This window comes from Astatotilapia calliptera, chromosome 3 (genome assembly GCF_964374335.1).
Source record: "Astatotilapia calliptera chromosome 3, fAstCal68.1, whole genome shotgun sequence".
NCBI classification, from domain to species: Eukaryota; Metazoa; Chordata; class Actinopteri; order Cichliformes; family Cichlidae; genus Astatotilapia; species Astatotilapia calliptera.
The window spans coordinates 13,788,034-13,807,378 of NC_137424.1; the positions used below are offsets into that span (position 1 = coordinate 13,788,034).

Genomic DNA, 19,345 nt, shown 5'->3' on the forward strand with positions numbered 1-19,345 from the left:
TGTATATAATTTGGCATTTCTTACTGACGTAGGCCAAAAATAAATACATAATAAAATTTTATTTATTTTAAAGGTTTATTTGCAAGATACAAAAAAACAAATGCGTGTGTGCAAAGTTCCACGTGTATTGTGGAACTTTACACACACACACACACACAAAACATATTAAGGATTGTACATTAACTAGGGCTGCACGATTAATTGTTAGAAAATCGCGATCTCGATTCATACTTCTGTGCGATCTCATGTGATGCTTGTGATGCTAATATTAGCAGGGAAACAACAACGGAGAGCACGTCAGGGATGACGAGAAAGTGACAGGAGAAAATCCGTCCCGGTCAACCACCCAAACATCAATAACAGGAACCTTATACAGCGCTTCCCTATACACGTCGAACTCCCGCAGGCACAAAGAAATTAGAATAGAATAGAATAGAATTCAACTTTATTGTCATTGCACATGCACAGGTACAGGGCAACGAAATGCAGTTTGCATCCATCCAGAAGTGCTTTAGTGATATAGATATATTACAATATGTATTAGCAATAATATAGATATGTGAGTATATTACAGAATGGGTCTATTATGGTATGTTATAATGTACACGGTATGAAGTATGTTGTGAATATTCTATAACTATAAGTATGTACAGGCTGTAGTGAGTACAAGCTATGTACAGGATATGAACAGGATATAAATATGAAAAACTATACAGAATATGAAATAAATAACTTTACAGAATCTTGGATATACAGCTATACAGAAATGGGAACTATGCAAGTTGTAAACAGTTGTAGGATTAAAGATTATCGAATGTACAGAATGATTATTTACACAGAGCTATACAGTAGTGCAGTTAAGATAAGTGAGGGTGTAGATAGTTTCTACAGAGGCTATATAAAGTGCTAGTGGTTGTGAGTGGTGGTTGTGTCCATGTTATTATTGTGTTTGAGGGTACAGTTGTCCATTGTGGGTGTGTGTATGTTCAGTCCATGAGTTTAACGTGGGTCAGATGTCAGGAGGCAGAGTTCAGGAGTCTGACAGCTGTGGGGAAGAAGCTGTTCCGGTACCTGGTGGTCTTAGTCCGGAGGCTCCTGTGGCGCCTCCCAGAGGACAGGAGGGTGAAGAGTCCATGTGATGGGTGACTGGGGTCTTTGATGATTTTCCCAGCCCTTTTCAGACACCGCTTCCTGTAGATGTCTTTCATGGCAGGAAGTGGTGCTCCGGCGATGCGCTGGGCAGTTTTCACGACCCTCTGCAACGCCTTCCGGTCCAAGGCAGAGCAGTTCCCGTACCAGACTGTTATACAGTTGGTCAGGATGCTCTCGATGGTGCAGCGATAGAAGTTCACCAGGATGTCTGAGGACAGGTGGTTCTTCCTCAGAGTCCTCAAGAAGAAGAGGCGCTGGTGAGCCTTCTTGACCAGCTTGGAGCAGTTGGTCGTCCAGGTGAGATCCTTGGAGATGTGGACTCCCAGGAACTTGAAGCTGCTCACACGCTCCACAGCCGTCCCCTTAATGTGGATGGGTGGATGTGGGTCAGCATTCCTCCTGTAGTCCACGATGAGCTCCTTGGTCTTCTCGGTGTTAAGCAGCAGGTTGTTTCTGTCGCACCACTCAGCCAGACGATCCACCTCCTCCCTGTAGGCGGCCTCATCGTTGTCACTGAAGAGGCCAATCACCGTGGTGTCATCTGCAAACTTAATGATGGTGTTGGAACCATCAGCAGGTCTGCAGTCGTGGGTGAAGAGGGAGTAGAGGAAAGGGCTCATCACACAGCCTTGTGGTACACCGGTGTTCATTGTGATGGTAGATGAGCAGTGGTTATCCAGCCGGACATGTTGGGGGCGGTTGGTCAGGAAGTCCAGTAACCATTTGCAGATGAGGGAACTGATACCCAGGTCTGTCAGTTTCCTGATGAGTTGTGAGGGGTGGATTGTATTGAATGCTGAACTGAAGTCTATAAACAGCATTACGGAGGCTATCACTTATCACCTGACCAAAGATATGGCTCCATCAACACTGTGCAAAACGAGGGATTTAGGAAAACGATCAACACCCTAGACAAACGCTACACAGTGCCGTCCCGCAACTATTTTTCTATTGTTGCACTACCTGCTCTATACACGCAGCGTCGAGCAACGGTGGAGACGGAATTTCAAGCACTACAACATTTTGCTGCAACGACAAAACGTGAGACATTTGTTGTTTTATGTTTATTTATTGTTATGAGAGAATCATGATCTCAATTCTAAGCCAAAAAATCGTGATTCTCATTTTATGCAAAATCGTGCAGCCCTAACATTAACACAAAACTATTGTTTCACCAGAGAAACACACATGAAGAGAGAGAGAGAGACAATAACAGCTACCAAACAGTCGTCATAATTCGTCACACAATGAGAAAAGGACAAATCAACAAGTAACAATGACTAATTAATATTAAAATCTGTAACATAATGTATTGTTTGGCGTTTAGTCTGATTGGTTCAGGATGAGCTGCCATTATCCAATCACACGTCTGCTTACCTGCATCTTTTCTCTTTTTTCTAACCTGAGCACCTGATGGCTTTGAACTTTTGTTGTCCATCTTCCATTGGTTTGAATTTTGCTCTCCAGTACAAACACAAATCCCCCAACCCGAGGATCAGCACAATTAACCTAACAGACCTTAGTTCACAGATTCACTTTGTCTAAGGTTGATTTCTGGGATTTCACACAACCCAGGATTCAGATCGTGAATCCATGATGGGCTTGGATTTACATCATTATAAATGAAATGTGCTCTACTTGGAAGCAGCCGGCCCCGCCCCTTTTGACGGGTTGTGTGAGACTTTAAATCATCAAACTGTAAATTATAAATTTAAATTGTTATTGATCCTTTACCCCGAGTCCTAAAGTGTAGATTTATTTTCTTACTCTTCTTATATTTATTGTTTGTTTACTTGCACCGCTGTAACTGCAGCCTCGTCGTCTCGTTTCTCTATATGCTGGACTGTCTGTAGCGGAGATGACAATAAAGTTTATTTTGACTTCAGCAGCGCGCAGGCGCACCGAGGGCTCTCGCGCTCACTTTATAGAATGTAGAAAAAACATGGGTGCAGATTATAAGTCTGTATCATAATATCTGTTTGTTGTTTTTATTTTGTTTTGCGAGTTGGTTATTAGATGCCGCTCCAGCCAGCCAGAGACTCCCCGCCGCCCCGCCCTCTCCTCCCTGTGCCGCCAGCAGCAGGCGCACCTCGCAAACGGAGGGCGCCCTTACTCCCAGCAAATGGCTGATAGAAAACCGATCGGTGCCTACGAATTTCCCAATATGCGCTGGCATGACGTCGGGGAAGCATGGGTACGACCGATTATTTCATTTTTTTTCTTGCCCGTGATGCCCCCCCCCCCACCACGATGCATTCTATTGGTTTGCACACTTACACACACCCAGCTGTGGTTTCCTGTTTTGCTGGACTCTGGAGAGCCCCGCCTTTAACGCTCTTCTCTCACAGAGAGCAACAGAAAACTTGGAAAAACTCCAGATTGACTGAACTCAGTTCAAAGTTACCTTGACACCTTTAGATGTGAGACGTAGTGATGGTCCGCTTGAAGCTGACGCGAAAGCTGTGTCAGAAAGATCAACGCGCTGCTTCAGAAGCACCGTGTCGAGGCTTGATTCGTTTGGCCAGAGTCACGTGATCAGTGACGTCTGAAGCTTCGTTTAGAACGTACCTTTTTTTAAATCGAACTTTATTGAAACACACTGAGTATACAACATACAAACAGATGAAGTTTACAAAAGAACAGAACATGAACATACAGAACCAGGAGTAAAAAATTATGATATGAGTAGGCGAAAAAAATCAACATATAAATATTGTTCTGAGAGGCTTTTTGTTGGTTGAGTCTGAAATTGATTGTATGTACAATTCATATCCTTATAAAAAGGCTGAAATATGGTGTTTTATTAATAAACTTACATTCATGGATATAAAATAGCTAAAAGTATTAACAATTTTTTTTATAAAGAAACATTTATCATTCTTCCTGGGGAACTTAAAGAAACAGAATAAAACATTTTCCCATCGTAAAGAAAACTCCCTTAAAATATGGACAATAACAAAACTGCTAAATTCTTCCAGAATCTCTGTGTAGAGGAACCAAAAGAGATGTGCCACAGTTTCTGGATGATCCCCACAGAAAGTTCAATTAGTATTTATGTCTCTTTTAAATGTTACCATATAGTGACTGGCTGGGTCACATTTATGAAGAATTTTATATGAGATTTCCTTCACCTTGTTCACAATTAGATATTTATGGGATCATCCAGACTGTCTTCCAGGTGATATCTGGAACATGTCGGTTCCAGTAAGATATTCTATATATGGGAGAGACATGATATCTTCTTGGAATAAACTACGTCTTCTCTTATTGCTGTTACCAAGTTCCTGTGAAAAGCAGATTTTTCCCACTGCTGACTCAGCTGGATCAGGGAGAGTGACTGAGGCAGATATTGAGCTGTCAGTGTTTTTATATAACATTAAAGTCCCTGAGGGTATGGCACCAAGCACCATTGAGAATTCCCCAACACTGACGGGAAAATTATATAGTGTAAGGAATTCATTGTAAGTAAGTAGTGCTCCCTCGTTAAATTTTAAAACTTAGTAGCGGCCGCCATTGTTGGCAGCTGAAATTTGGCTGGGCTGCGCTATGAATTCTGGGATATGGTGGGCCACGAAGGACACACCCGACCCATCCTTCAAACTCGGGGGAATGAAGGACGCATTTGAAGGAGTCGAGGAATCGGGACAGCCTTCGTCGCCTGGCTGTGACGTCATCGGCCTTCAAATGCGGCCTCCGGAGGATGCAGCCGACGTTTTGGGACACAGCTTGTGTGTCTTTGTTGGTCATGTGACCTCACAGGGACTACACATGGAAACGAGCAGTTTAGCTCAAATCTGGCAGGTTTCCATCGTCTGTTTTTGTCCTGATGTCCATGAACATGAACACTGTCCCTGTCAAACACATCCAGATAATCTGATCCAGTGTTGTTCTTCTTCTGTGGTGTTTGTGATGGAGCAGCAGCTGCTGATCCTGATGTCCTCCACCAAGGGGGCAGCAAATTCAGCTGACTGTCATCATTTATTAAAAAGATGTAACAATGTGACATAATGCAATATAATAGTGTCAGTTACACATTGTGGGTTGCACTGTGGCCAGAATGGACATTACCTCCTGCCTAATGGAAGCTGTCAGCCATCCTGCAACCATGAATTAGATAAGCAGAAGTGAAGGGATTGTTAACAACAATTTAATAATAAAATGTAATGTGATAGTTGCACTTTATTAGCTCCCCACAATCGTATGAATAATAACCATGAATGCACTGCATGCTCATAGCAAGTTCTTTAGGTTTAAAGTGAGATCCTGCTTTAAAGGGCGCTTCATCTGCTGGGAATGACATGTTTCTTCTAGTATGTAAGGCTCAGCCCATCTTACTGGGACTTACTTTTGTAGATCCACATGCTCTAAACCTGCTGCTCCATGATTGGTGCAAAAGCTTTAAGCTACTATTAACAAATAATGACCATGGACTTAGTTGTTACTACAATAACTTATCATTGAGCAACTTGTATATTTAATTTTACTTGTAAAACTATGCAAGTAGAATTGAATGGGGCACAGTGAGCTGAGCACAGGCCCACTCTGTGACACTCAGAGGTTTGTGGATATCATACTGAGAGTATTGGACACAGTGCAGCCAGCTTGCAGCCACTTTCCCACCACTTTAGCACAATGTTTACATGAGACTCAGCCACACTAATGTTCCTGGGCAGACATGTGGTGCAGCATGGCTGATGGCACTGTACCTGCAGCTGTCATGGACAAGAACCACTCAATACCTCACCCAAGCCAAGCCTGTGCTGATGTTGTGATCTGAGACCGAGACACTAACCCAGGATCAGGATATGATGTTGTGAGAGGTTCACTAAGAATTAGCTCTGATTACAAGATTTCAATCTATCGTAACTCTAATTTGTATTTACTTCAGTTTGTTCATCTTCGAGCTGTGTGCAACTGAGGACAGTCTTATTATTACCAGGTCTGTGTGTCCTCAGTTTCCCAGCATGCCTTGGCTGTGGTGGTGGTGGAGGTGAATGAGGGGGAACATCTGTCCTGCTGCTCTGTCAGCACTCAGGTTTCATACCTGGTGATCTCAGAGGACAAAGCGGCGTTACAGCAGCGCACGTTGATGAGACCTGATGCTCTGAACAGTTCAGACTCCAGCCTCACTCTGAGAAAACAAACGACTGACTGTCAGCAGCAACTACACCTGCTCCATCAGTGACGGAGAGAAGAACTGAGACTGAGAGACATACAGCTGCAGGTCAAAGGTCAGAAACGCCCGCTCTTTGTACAGGTCAGGAGTTAGTACTGCAGAGGTCAGAGGTCAGCTTGCTGACAAACCATTTGAAACAGTTTGGAGCTAAAAGCACAACAGCAGAGGAAAGAAGAGACACTGCAGAGATGATGCAAAATATTGTGTTTTGTTCTCAGCTGTCAAAAAGTGTAACACACGTGTTCCAGCACAGCCTTTGTGTACTTTCACTTCTCCATACTGTCCATTGGAAATCCTGTTTGTTCCTTTTTGATTTCAGTCCATGTGTCCAAAGCAAACTTCTGTCCCACACTTTCTCTGCTGACTCTTCACCGATGCTCAGATGATCTCAGATGATTTCACCAGAACTCATCAAAATTCGGGCTCCACAGAAACCCAGACGTCACTAAACAAGCATAACAAGCAAAGTGAAAACTGGTCGTTCAGCTTTATTGACCAAAGATAAGCTCACATGTCACCTCATGACACAGACACTTATTTCCACAGCATGCACGAGGACTGACAATAAGAGTCTATAAAGCCACTTCTATCTGCCACACCTGTGCTTCTGTCATGGTTGCTCTCCTCTCACTCTGTCATTTATCCACAGTCTGCCTCCCTCTGCTCCGTCAGCTGACGTCCTCTCTACACCACCTGCTGTGTTTTATCCTGCAAAAACACATTTAAGAAGCGTTGCACCAAGTAACGGGAGTAACTGGTATAAAATACATTTAAAGGAGGTGGTGCTGAGTGCTGTGACTGGGGTCCCACCACTGACATCACGGGTGGAGGACATGTTGGAAAACTGCTACAAAGTGCTGTGCAGCCAGCAGAGCTTACAGTCTGTCCTGTGTGTCATACAGGCTCTCACACTTAGTGTTTCTGTGACACATTGAAGAGAAGTTTGTGTTGTTCACAGTTGTGCTTGTACTGAGTGACAGCTGACATGACCTAACAGGAATAATGTGTCTGTGCTGAATGAGAAGTAACACACAATGAAGTCTTGATGCATCTCAATCATCCAGGAAAGTGAGTCTGTTGGTTCTGTTCATCTGGACGCAGCGTTTTGTGGGAGAAACGTGTCGTCATCATCAGGTGACTTCTTCAGTCTCAGCTGCAGGTTTCAGTCTTACAAACAGGACATTTGCATAAAGACTGAAAGCAGCTGCAGGAACGATGGGCTGGGAGCTCCGTTCCTTCATCTTAATTATGCAGATTCTCAGGACCATTGATCAACAACCACTGATCCATGTCCATGAGTCCCATTCACAGAGATGTGGGAATGGCTGCAGTCACAGCACGATGGAAATAAATGAGAAGTATTTAGCTGAAGTGGATTTGATTTAGGTTAGTTCTTTTTTAACTTGTAGTTCTACATTGGAAGATTATTGTGATATTGAAATATAAAATACATTTATATTCTATTATTTTCTCAAAATAAGCATCACACTCGTGGAAGCCGGTGTAGCCGCCGAAACGCCTGCATTTATGGAGACTTTCAGCCCCAGGTAGGCCAGTTATGGATCTTCGGATCCACATTATGTCAGCAGCTCCACCGTGAACTGTGTTCAAACAAACACGCTCATTAAATCTTGTGCTGATGAACTCAGTCCTATATTTCAGGTTATTTTTAACAAATCCTTGCAAACACAACATGTGCCCTCTCTTTGCAAAGAAGTGTGAAGTAGCATAACTTAAGCAGCAAGGAAGGTGATAAGTAAATAGCATTAGCAGACAATTGAAGTTCTTTTTAAACATACTTTATTGCTGGCATCTCCCTTTTACCATAAAACAATCAATCAGGCATGCAAAAATCCCACTGGCTTTATACAAGACTTTGCCCACACCTGACCTCGTTAGTCCCTACCATTGAACAAAATAGGTCAAACCAAATAATACAATTCTAAACAAAGAACAGGAATAAAGTCATGCATGAAACTGACAAACTCATTTACTCAACTAAATAGTTTGTAAAGTAAAACACTGCATACAATATAACTCAAAAGACTACTTTAAAGAAAACAAACAATACTATACAAAATGAAAAACCCTCCATTTGGTTACACCCAGTGATGCAATCATTGACCTCATGACCCTATATAAACAGGAAGTAGTGGGCGGCCCTTCCCATACACCTGTCTCACATATAGGACCTGCAAGCACAACATGGACACCATGGTAAGTATAACCAAAGCAACATAAAGAAACATAAATTACTAGACATGTGCCTGTAAACAGAAGAGAATTCAGATGATCTGATGGTTAGTAGTGTTTGCTTTAAAACACATGCATGGATGTAAAGAATGTAACTACTGCTACCACAAACAAAACCCGGGATATTGTGTGTTAAGAGAAGTTACACCAGCAATGTCTAAATTAAAGCATTATGGCTTACTGTAAAATAACAGAACACAGAATAACAATATACGCAAGTGACAAATGGCAAATGAATTCTGTCCTAGCCACTTTGTCACAAGAAGCAGTCGTGGTTCCTGTCCCTAAATCTAAACGACTTCAGGCCTGTTGCCTCACTTCAGTTGTAATGAAAGTCTTTGAAAAAATCATCAGAAATTTGATTATGAAGAGACTGAAGGTCAGCTGGATCCAATGCAGTTTGCATACAGGCCCAACAGAGGAGTGGAGGACGCACTTTTGACTTTACTAAATCTGATTCTTAAACATGTAGAGAGTAAAGGGACTTTTGCAAGACTTCTTTTCATTGATTTTTCTTCGGCTTTTAATACAACACAGCCCCATATTTTAATTAAAAGACTTTTAGAACAGTTTGAAATCAGGAAAAACCTGCTGGGCTGGATTTTAGATTTTCTAACTGACAGGTCACAAAGAGTGAGAATAAATGGGGTTCTGTCTGACCCAGTGTTCTCCTCCACAGGTTCTCCTCAAGGCTGCGTCCTATCGCCCTTATTATTCACTCTCTATACAAACATGTGTCAGGGCAGACATGAAAACAGGGTCATTATTAAATATGCAGATGACTCTGTTATTGTCAGCTTACTGAAAGAGGGTGAAACTAACCACGGCCCAGTCATTGATGACTTTGTTCAGTGGTGGGAGGAGTCTTATCTCCAGCTGAACATATCTAAAACAAAAGACATGGTTGTTGATTTTAGGAAACAACAAAATGGGCACGGAGTCACTTTAATTTAAGGTCAGAAAATAGAGCAAGTACAATCATGTAAATATCTTGGGACCATAATCAATGAAAAACTGAACTTTGATCAAAATTGCAAATCAGTTTGTAAAAAGGGTCACCAGCACCTTTGTTGCCTTAGGAAACTTCATTTCCACATTGACCAAAAAATGTTAACTTTGTTTTATCGTTCTTTTATTGAGTCTGTTTTATCCTTTTGTTTGGTGCCATGGTTCGGTCAGACCTCTGTCACAGAAAAAAACTCTCTGAATCAGATAGTGAGATGGTTCAGTCGTCTGATAGGTGAGCCACAGTCTTGTTTAGGCTCCCTGTACTCTGAGCAGGTACAGAGGATGGCTTTATCAATCCTTAAAAATGGTTCCCATCCTCTAAGGGGTGAATTTAAGCTTCTTCCCTCAGGACGGAGGTTTCTATTTCCGAGATGCAGGACAAAGCGTTATAAAAACAGCTTTGTCCCGGTTGCTGTCACTGAATTAAATAAGAACTGTTTTTGATTCGAAATATTAAAGTATGTGTCACAGTGAGTTTTATATATTTACTAGGTATGTGTGTTTTTAAAGGGATGTCAAATGCTGTCATTTTTCTGTAAAGCAAATTTACCTTGCCTTTGGGTATAAATAAAGTTACCTTACCTGCAGACGCTGTGCGCAGAGGTTCAGGAGCAGAAGTCCCGTTGTAAACATATCACGGCAGACCCGACGATGTTTGCATGAACGCGCTTTTCAGCATCTCTTTATTGACCACTTTTCACACACGGTTGCTGTGCGCACACAGCTGGCTGTAGCTTTGCAGCTCACAGCCCGACACACACCAACAACAGCAGAGAGAGCACAGACGTTAAGGCGTGATTGCGGTTGCCGCTCAGGTGCGTCCGCCTCCCCTGCAGCGGCGCTGCAGACCACGCCCACCACACGCAGTAACCAGGTAAAATACATACTTAGGCAGAATTTTGCAAATATCTATTTTTCATTTTGTAGCAGCATAGAGCTTTTTTCCAATTATTTTTTTAAAAGTCAGGTCAAGGCTCCAAAAGCCCAAAGGCGATATAACAGTTTGTGTTTGCTACATGGATCCTTGTAGTTCAGCTTTCCTTTGTTATGTTTCTTTAAGAGCTCAAAATGTGTTCATTACATAAATAAAATGTAATTTTCTCTGTAGCACTTCATGGATTTCATAAGCAACACACTGTAGTTGTTCACACAAAGCATAAAGGTAAAAACAATATACACAGTGTTATCTTCATTTTAGATGTCACAAAGTATTTGCGGCTCCCAGTGTTTTCCCGAACCCTGACCCTTTGCCTGGAAACCGGGTCCAAAAGGCTCTTTGGGTGTTAAAGGTTGCTGACCCCTGCACTAGGCCCAACTGACACATATATTTGATTCCAAATACAAAAAATAATGTGTAACCTGCTGGAAGAATGTAGGAGGTTGAGACAGGATCTCAACACTTGGTGTCTGCAACAAAAGACAACAATATGTGGGCCGATCGTGGCTCAAGAGTTGACAGCTCGTCTTGTAATCGGAAGGTTGCCGGTTCGAGCCCCGGCTTGGACAGTCTCGGTCGTTGTGTCCTTGGGCAAAAAAGCACTTTGGGGTCCTTAGGGACGAGTAAAGCGCTCTACAAATACAGGCCATGTAATGGCAGAAACATTCTCTAGTGTAAATCCTGACTAGTTCATTAACTACAGATCAGTTTCAGTGAACATTATTCACAGAGGGATCTGAGTTCCTTATACCAGACTCTACAGAAACTGTAACACTGTGCAGCTCTGCGACTCAACAATATGACAACAATGTAACACACACTAGAATCATCAAATAAAGCCCCACTAACCACTAGAACTAGAACTAACTAACTAGCACTGGACACTTGCATATTAGAGATTTCTACCACCATAGGAGGCGAGATATCATCCTTGAACCAGAGCATCCAGCCCTCAATTTCGGACATAAAAAGCGACGTGGCCAGGCATGATAACACTTTGACTGAACTGCAGGACTGTGCCTCGAACCACTCTGACACCATCGCCACTCTCCAGGCCACTGTGGAGCGTTTGTCTGCGGAGGTAAAGAAGTTAGATGAGAGATGTGGAGCTCTTGAGGCACTCCAGGAGGAATAATTTAAGAACTGCAGGAATACCAGAAGGCACAGAGGGACCCAAGATGACTGAGTTGGTTCACACCTGTTGGCGGAGGCGCTATCTCTCGAGGAGAAGCCACTCATCGATCGAGCACATAGAGCGAATCGCCAGCGTCCCAAACAAAGTCATCTTCCTCGGCCCATCATCTTGAGATTGCACTACTACCACATTGGTGAGGAAATTCTGCTGAAAGCTGCAGAGAACAAGAACCTGATGTATAAGGGTTTTTAAAATAAACATCCTCCCAGATTTCCCTCCCTCTGTTGGAAACGCAGAGCCGCATTTGCAAATATGAGAGGAAGACTACGTGGGATGACCGGCGTCAGGTACAGACTGCTATACCCTGCAAAGCTGTTAGTGACCCATGGTGATGTGAGGAAAAGCTTTACTGATCCCAAAGAGACCGTAGACTACGCGGAGAAGCACCTCTCCCACCCACCTTCAAATGTATTAAAAGCAAGGATATATCTATATGTCTAACGCTGACACAGCACTGTGTTTCTTCTTTTCCCTTTATATTCCATGTAAAGGTGAATATGGAGCGTTTATGGAGCTCGTTTATTGACCAGCTGTCAGTTAGAAGGTAAGAGTTACTAGGTTAACAGAGGTTAGCAGTAACAGTACGGGGAAGTATATTGTGTTGTTCTTTTGTTGTTTTTGATTTTATCGTACTTTACTTTGCTATTTTGATTTTATCTGTTGTGAGTGCTTCCCGTAATTCTCCTTTTTCTTGCGCCGCTGCGGCCAGAGATCACAACATTACATATTTTTGTATCTATAAACAGGAAGCTGACACTCTCCAGACTTTATCAAAGGTGTGAGCGTCACAGCAGAGGCCTTTGTGTCAACGTAGCTGAAGACAAAACACAGAAACACATGAAGGAGATTTTCCTGGCCTGGATTTTATACAAATATTCTGCAGTACATCAAAAATGAAAGAAAACCATTAGTCAACATATGAACATCACCTCTGAAGTTACAGAGCTTTGATTGGAGACACAGCTGAGCGTTTTGCATTTTGCATAATTAATTACATAATTAATTATGTAACCATAATTAAATGGTTACATCATCTTTAAAGTCCCCAGAGATCAGGAAAAGGGCCTGAGGGTGCTGTGTTTGGAGTCTGCTGGTTAAAGTGTGTAGGACCTCACAGGCTGCTGCAGCGTTAGCAGAGGGCGGGACATACACAGCTATCATAATCACGTGTGTAAACTCTCGTGGTAGATAGTACGGTCTCATGCTAACCGCTAGCAGCTCAATGTCCTTACAGCATAGCGTCTCTTTGATACAGAAATGCCCAGAGTTACACCATCTATCGTTCACAAACACAGCCAGACCCCCTCCTCCCTTCTTACCACTCTCCGCTGTTCTGTCATAAGAGGCTCAGCAGCTAAAGCAGCACACCTGGGTCTCCCAGCCTATTAAAAGCAGCCCTTTGCTTCACCTGCTTCACTAAACATTATTATTTTAAGCAGAGTGGTGTGATTTATGTAGGCATTGCTGTGTGACAGGATGACTTTTCTTGCACACCCACCAAATGAGGGCGCACATGCTTCCACGCCCACTGGTGACTGCACACATCCTTTCAAGGAAGCATTTCATTCATCCCTAACAAATGGAACAAAACACTGTGCAGCGTGTTCAGGTTTGAACGTGGCCCTGGCCTCTCTCTGCATCCACCTGGCACATGCAACACACATCCACTCCCTGCTGAACTGCTTCTATTTGATGTGTTGAAGTTTTGGTAAAGTTTGAATAAATTCCATTTTATTTATAGGAACATTTCATCTGTGGACTCCTGCTTCCCCTCTCCTTGAGCCAGTTTGTGACGGGAACATGACATAAGAAAACTAATTTATCCCTTTTTGATTCTGTGTATCTGGCGCTCATCCAGTGAGTTCACACTTGGCAGAAACAGACTGAATTTGTCTGGAGAACTTTGGCTTCAGCCAAGTTAGATAAACACACTGTGTCTCTGTCAAAACAGCAGTGTAGTTGTGGCACCCCTGTGAGGGAATGACCACATGAATATTATTTTGTGTAAAACACTCATGTAACGGGACATTTTTCATTGCTATATGTATTTATTTTCAGTTTCTTTAAGAGGATAGAAAATCCATGTAACAGGGATTCATTTTATGTTAGAAAGCAGTGAGGGCGGAACTTTGGTGCTTGCTCCGGGGTTTCGGGGTGCAGTAAGTGGAGCCCACCTTCCGCTGCTTCCTCAGACACGTTCTGGAGGAAAGCACAGACGCATCGTGTCTTCCTTACTCTGCACTTCACCTGCTTTTACAGGTCGGTACATGGTGCTCGCACCGAAAATGTTGTTTATTGTCACCATGGTTACCCACGTTAATGTGAATGGGAGAGTTAAGGCGGTCCGCCAAAGTTATTTATATGTAAACACGGGAGAAAACCAGAGGAGTGTCCCGCGCGACCGCACCGCGAGCCCGCTCGTTAGGTGGAGCGCTCGTGAAGCAGAGTCAGTGCGCTCCTATGCTCTGTGCAAACGTGTTGTAATGCTCCAATCAAATCAGTTCTGTGAGATGTGAATGTTAATAGTTCTGTTAAAGTGACTGAGTAGATTAGCTAGTGTAACACAAGCACTCTGAGCAACTCTGTGTAGCTAACAGAGGCATTCATGGGTTGATTAAACAAGCTGTGTTTCATGATGCACTAAATAGCGATTTTGCCAGTAAATTACTGGAGGGAACAAATGTAATGCATTTACCAATGCTGTTATTGAATAGAACTGTTTAGCCAGTAAGACACTGCAGAAGACAATGTGATGTGTTTATTGATATGATAAAAGGATGTAGCTGTTATGGAAAGAAGTGTGAACTTGAGAAACTGAACCAGTTAAAAAGAGTATATTTCACTGATGTTGTGAAATAAGTAAATGTAATTGATGTGAATGAGGAAGCAGCTGAACAGTATATTGAAAGCTCATGTTTAGTGTTTTATAGCATTTATTTGTGTGAAATAAATCAGACTCAGACACGTTCTGGAGGAAAGCAGAGACGCATCGTGTCTTCCTTACTCTGCTCTTCACCTGCTTTTACAGGTAACATATTTGTCATCGAGGTCTTCATCCTTGGGACCCGTAACATAGTAACTTCTTCATTGTTATACTTCTATAGTTTTCCCATTTTGTGAGCTGTGGATGTGGAAAGTGTCTCAGTGACACATCCACATGAAAACGGCGTTACCTTCGTTCATTTGCACGTCAAATGAACGAGCTGTTTGGACTTTAACGTCACAGCTGATGCTTCGATACTCGAACTCAAGAGTTCAGCTTCCACTCAGAGGTACAAGTACACACAGCAAAGATAAACGTGTACACAAGGTGGAACCCACAAGTGCACAGCTCCAACCAGAGATGGGCAGTAATCCGATTACTTTTTCAAGAAACGAGTAAAGTGAGGGATTACTATTGCAAAAAAGGTAATTAGATTACTGTTACTTTCCCGTAAGCACGCTGCGTTACTGCGTTACTAAAACCGCAGCTGTGTGCAGATGAACAATGGATAATCTATCGAGTGTGGAGAGAGTGTGAGCGTGCAGCGTTTAAAGCTTGGAAGCACTGACCTTACTTTGAGTTTGACTCTGTAAAAAGTGACAAAAACATTAGCGTCCGCTGTTCACTGCGTGGGAAGACAACATGCTCACTCACTATGTGTTAATGGGCATGCTTATTTATAACTTTGATAAAATGTCATAAAAATAATTCCATGCCAGCTCACCATTGGTGATCAAGTAGTTTCTGTTCCAGTTCCAGTCCCATAAATCATGAAGCTTGCTGCCAGAAAAGCTTCAAATCTCCTTTGAAAGCTGTTTGTGGTCTTGATTGTGGGAGCTTCAGTTGTCTGACTCCAGCTGCCACACAGTGCTCACTGATATCATTTGCAAAAACCCCAGTGTGACAATATTTATCAGTGAAGCAGAAATCAGGAAGTGACGACTTTTCTTTGAACATTTGCTAAGGCTAAGCTGTGCTTTCTACCACAGTTGGGAATTTCCTGGTTTACAATAAATTATTGTGTCAACACCGCATAAGATTTCAAACTAGGGCTGCCACAATTACCGTATTTTCCGGACTACAAAGCGCACCTGAATATTAGCCGCACAAGCTAAAATCAGGGGAAAATCCTGTTTTGTACATACATTAGCCGCACCTGACTAAAAGCCGCAGGTGTTTCAATGTTGACTTATCATATGTAAGAGAATATGCACAAAGGGAATTGTCAGGAAAGAGATGGCTGTTTGGAGACACACCCCTTTTATTAATATTTTGAAAAACAAGTTATGGGTACATATTTGCACATGTAGTACATAACAGTAGCCTACAGCACACCAGAAAAATAGATTCGGACTACCTTTTAGGCTCAGGTGCAGTGATACGGCTTTAACAAGAAGAAAAGTCAGTCATTCACCACCATCTTTCTCTTCTTCCTGCGCTCTAAAACCACCAAAGTCCTCTTCTCCAATGTCGGAAACGAACAGGCTCAGGATGGCTTCGTCATCCACTCTCCGCTTCTCTCCTTCGTTGTCACTTTCAAAACCAAAGAAATCCTCGTTGTCAGTGTCAGAGTCGAACACCCTCAGAAGGGCCGTGGCGGTGTCCTCTCCATCATGCAGCAGTCCAGCCCTTCAAAATCCGTTGGTGATCGTGGATGTTTTCGCACTTTTCCACGCTGTCAGAATCCACCGGTGGAGTTGGGCATAACTTGCTTTTCGCAAGTTTATCGCCGCTCGTCATCCACGCCTCCCGCTGAATGCGTAGCGCTACTTTGAAGTTTGTTTTTCGCAAACTTCGTACGGCACTACGTTGCCTGGCGGACGGACATGTGACTAACATACCACTCTTGAACCCCGATCCTTCCGCCAGGCAACGTAGTGCCGTACAACAGCGGAACAAACAAAACAAATCGTCTTACGATATCACAAAAATCATGGAAAATCCATAGAAAAGCCGCACCTGACTAAAAGCCGCAGGGTTCAAAGCTTGTGCAAAAAGTAGCGGCTTATAGCCCGACAATTACGGTATTCGACTAGTCACGATTACGTCGACTATTAAAATCGTCGACGACTGATTTAATAGTCGACGCGTCGTTTGAAGCTTTGTAAGATCCCAAAAGACGCAGGAATAAGTAGCAGGATTTAAGAGTGTAATAACGGACTGAAACAGAAGATGGCAGCACTGCATGTACAAGGATGCCAGCTGCCGTTAAACCCCGAAGAAGAAGTAGCTCTGTCCCAGAATTCATAGCCCAGCTCAGTTTCCAACAATGGCAGCAGCTAGTTAGTTTTAATGTTACTCTTATTATTCTTTCTGGGTCACAAAACAAACGTTTAACATATTTTCAGGCGAGAATGTAGCTGTGTAAACCTCAAATATCTGCTCAGTTTATCAAGACACCACATACTTTCAAAAGCGTTTCGACGTTTTCGGAGACGTCTGTTACCCGCTAGCTCGATGGCTAGCCGGGGGCGAGGCTAACTAGAGCCGTGAGAACACCGGACTCCCGGCAAATCGTTTTCAAACCCACCGCCATCTTTCGCTACTCAGGTTAAACATATATAAGTCACTTAGATAACTTCAAAATGTTATTGTTTGGCCTTTTTTTCAGTATTTTATTTGTTCCTGAGTAAATCGGTTTGGCTGAGATTAAAGTTATAGTTTTTACACAGCTGAGTAAACATCAAGCAGACAGCTGATTATCAGAAGTGTGAGATGCTCGAGAATTTACTCCGGTGTCCTGTTATATTTTAGATAGCAAGGAGTTTATTAAACTTCACCGAAACAATCTGCAAATGTCATTAAAATTTAATAAACTATCATCTTGTCTTTATTTTTAGTTAGCACATACCTTAAACACTTAAAGCTGTAAGCTAATGATAGTTATATAAGAGCAGATGCTGCTGGTGCAATAAGCTGTACGTTTTACGTCCAATGGATGATGATCTGATTAGTCGACTAATCGCAAAAATAATCGCTGGCTAGTCGACTATTAAAATAATTGTTTGTGGCAGCCCTATTTCAAACTACTGGAAAATCACTGGAGTTATAAGAGGCAGACAACGACACACACACCACATGCATGCTGTTGCTATTTATTGTGGATTAACTTGTCAAGGGCAAGAACAAAATAATTCTGCCTCAAATACAGGAAATCATAGCTTTCCTGTATTTCCTCCATTGTTGGCATGCTGGTTAGTGCTGTTGCTCCACAGTAAGAAGGTCCTGGGCTAAATTATCCATGAATGTAAACGGCTGTGTGTTTCTATCTGATAGACTGGTGAGCTGTCCACGGTGTACCCTGTCTGGTAACCTATCACTTCAGGGTTATTTCCCAGCCCTGCTGCAACCAGGATAGAGATAGGAGGATGGTAGTTGTTGTAGACCCATTCAATTTCAATTGAAGGATTAAAATGTTCCAGGAGCTCAACTTACTCCATCTGAACATGTTTCAATTGTGTTTTATGAACACAACATGCAGGTTTACTGAATATGAAAAGGTTGTGTTGATTTAACTCAGTTGTTTAAGTTTCTGCCAAAGCAAAACCTTTGTGTGCAACCAGTGTCCACTATTGAATCAAGTAAATCCAACATGTTTTTGTCAGTGCAAAAAGGAGTTACGGTGCCTGTATTCCTGCACAATATTGTCCCAGGAGGGAGAAAAACTTTCTGGTGAAGTTTTGGTTGATTTTTGGGTTTTGCTTGACACTAGGTTGATTTTATCAGTGAGGTTTGGATTGTTTTCTTTCTCTAAGAGAGAGAAAGATGGTTTTATGCTTGGACATGTTTGCAATGGGCCCCAGTATTTGTTACTTTATTAGTATTTTATTGGTTGTGTTTGTTTGTGCTTTTGTTACAGTGCACTGAGATAAGAACATCTGAGAGGTGTGATCCACCGGTGGTGATATTTTGGTATTTTGTGAGTTCCTGATTTAACAAATCAGCTCTTTAATCCAGACCTGAGAGGTTGAACTTTAAAGCGCTATAAAATATTCTTACTGGAAACAGTGGCAAAGTGTTTTTCTCCATGATTATAATGGGCTTGGGAGAAATTCACTTATATGGGACATTGATCACATGAGAAGTCCTGAGCCTAAAAGGATTGCAGCGAGTCAATCCAGTCCAAAAACAAGGAGCTGTTTTCCTTTAAAATGATGACGTCATCTTGCTGGTGATGGAGGCTCGAATAGGCTGCGCGTGAGACTCCATTATCAGCAATATCTGGTATGAATGTGTGTGGATGTATGCATGTGACTGGACTGTGATGGACTGACGACTAAAAGTTTAACTGACTTGATACTGAGACAAAAACGGTGCCGACTTTAGGATTAGTGAATGTCCACAACAATTCACCCAGCCTGTAGAAGAAGGGTGGAGGTTTTTTCTTGCTTTGTTTGTGCAGGAGCAGAAGGATGACAGAGACTAAAGGGGGAGGCTGTAGCTTCACATGAGTGTGAGCTGCAGACTGAACCCTTTGGTTGCTAATGTTGAGTCACTGATGTTTGCATTAAGAAAATTGTGTTTTATTAGCTGTGTTTTAATTAAGGTATCACATTATATTGTTGGGAATGTTAAATGCTAAAGTGAAGAAAAGCTTTGATTTCACTCATGACTGAACATGTTATTATTAACCATAGCAGG

At 42.4% G+C, this 19,345-nt stretch overlaps 2 protein-coding genes and 1 long non-coding RNA gene across 23 annotated transcripts in view; 1 reads left to right on the forward strand and 2 right to left on the reverse strand.

Moving 5' to 3' along the window:
* LOC113011591 (uncharacterized) overlaps positions 1–3,709 on the reverse strand; it is a 207,167-nt gene extending 203,458 nt beyond the window's left edge. For 13 of the 17 annotated variants that reach the window (XR_013905816.1, XM_080298133.1, XM_080298141.1 and 10 more), the window contains exon 1: positions 3,557–3,684. The gene's annotated coding sequence lies outside the window, so the exon portion shown is untranslated. Of the gene's footprint in view, positions 1–3,429 lie in introns of all 17 variants that reach the window. The other 4 variants (XR_013905817.1, XM_080298130.1, XM_080298131.1 and 1 more) reach the window with 4 other exon arrangements.
* Positions 1–19,345, reverse strand: part of LOC145425217 (uncharacterized) — a 300,454-nt gene that overhangs the window by 222,014 nt on the left and 59,095 nt on the right. The window lies entirely within an intron of this gene.
* LOC113010711 (uncharacterized) overlaps positions 13,552–19,345 on the forward strand; it is a 35,640-nt gene continuing 29,846 nt past the window's right edge. For 3 of the 5 annotated variants that reach the window (XM_080298092.1, XM_080298093.1, XM_080298096.1), the window contains exon 1: positions 13,552–13,980. The gene's annotated coding sequence lies outside the window, so the exon portion shown is untranslated. The other 2 variants (XM_080298094.1, XM_080298090.1) reach the window with 1 other exon arrangement.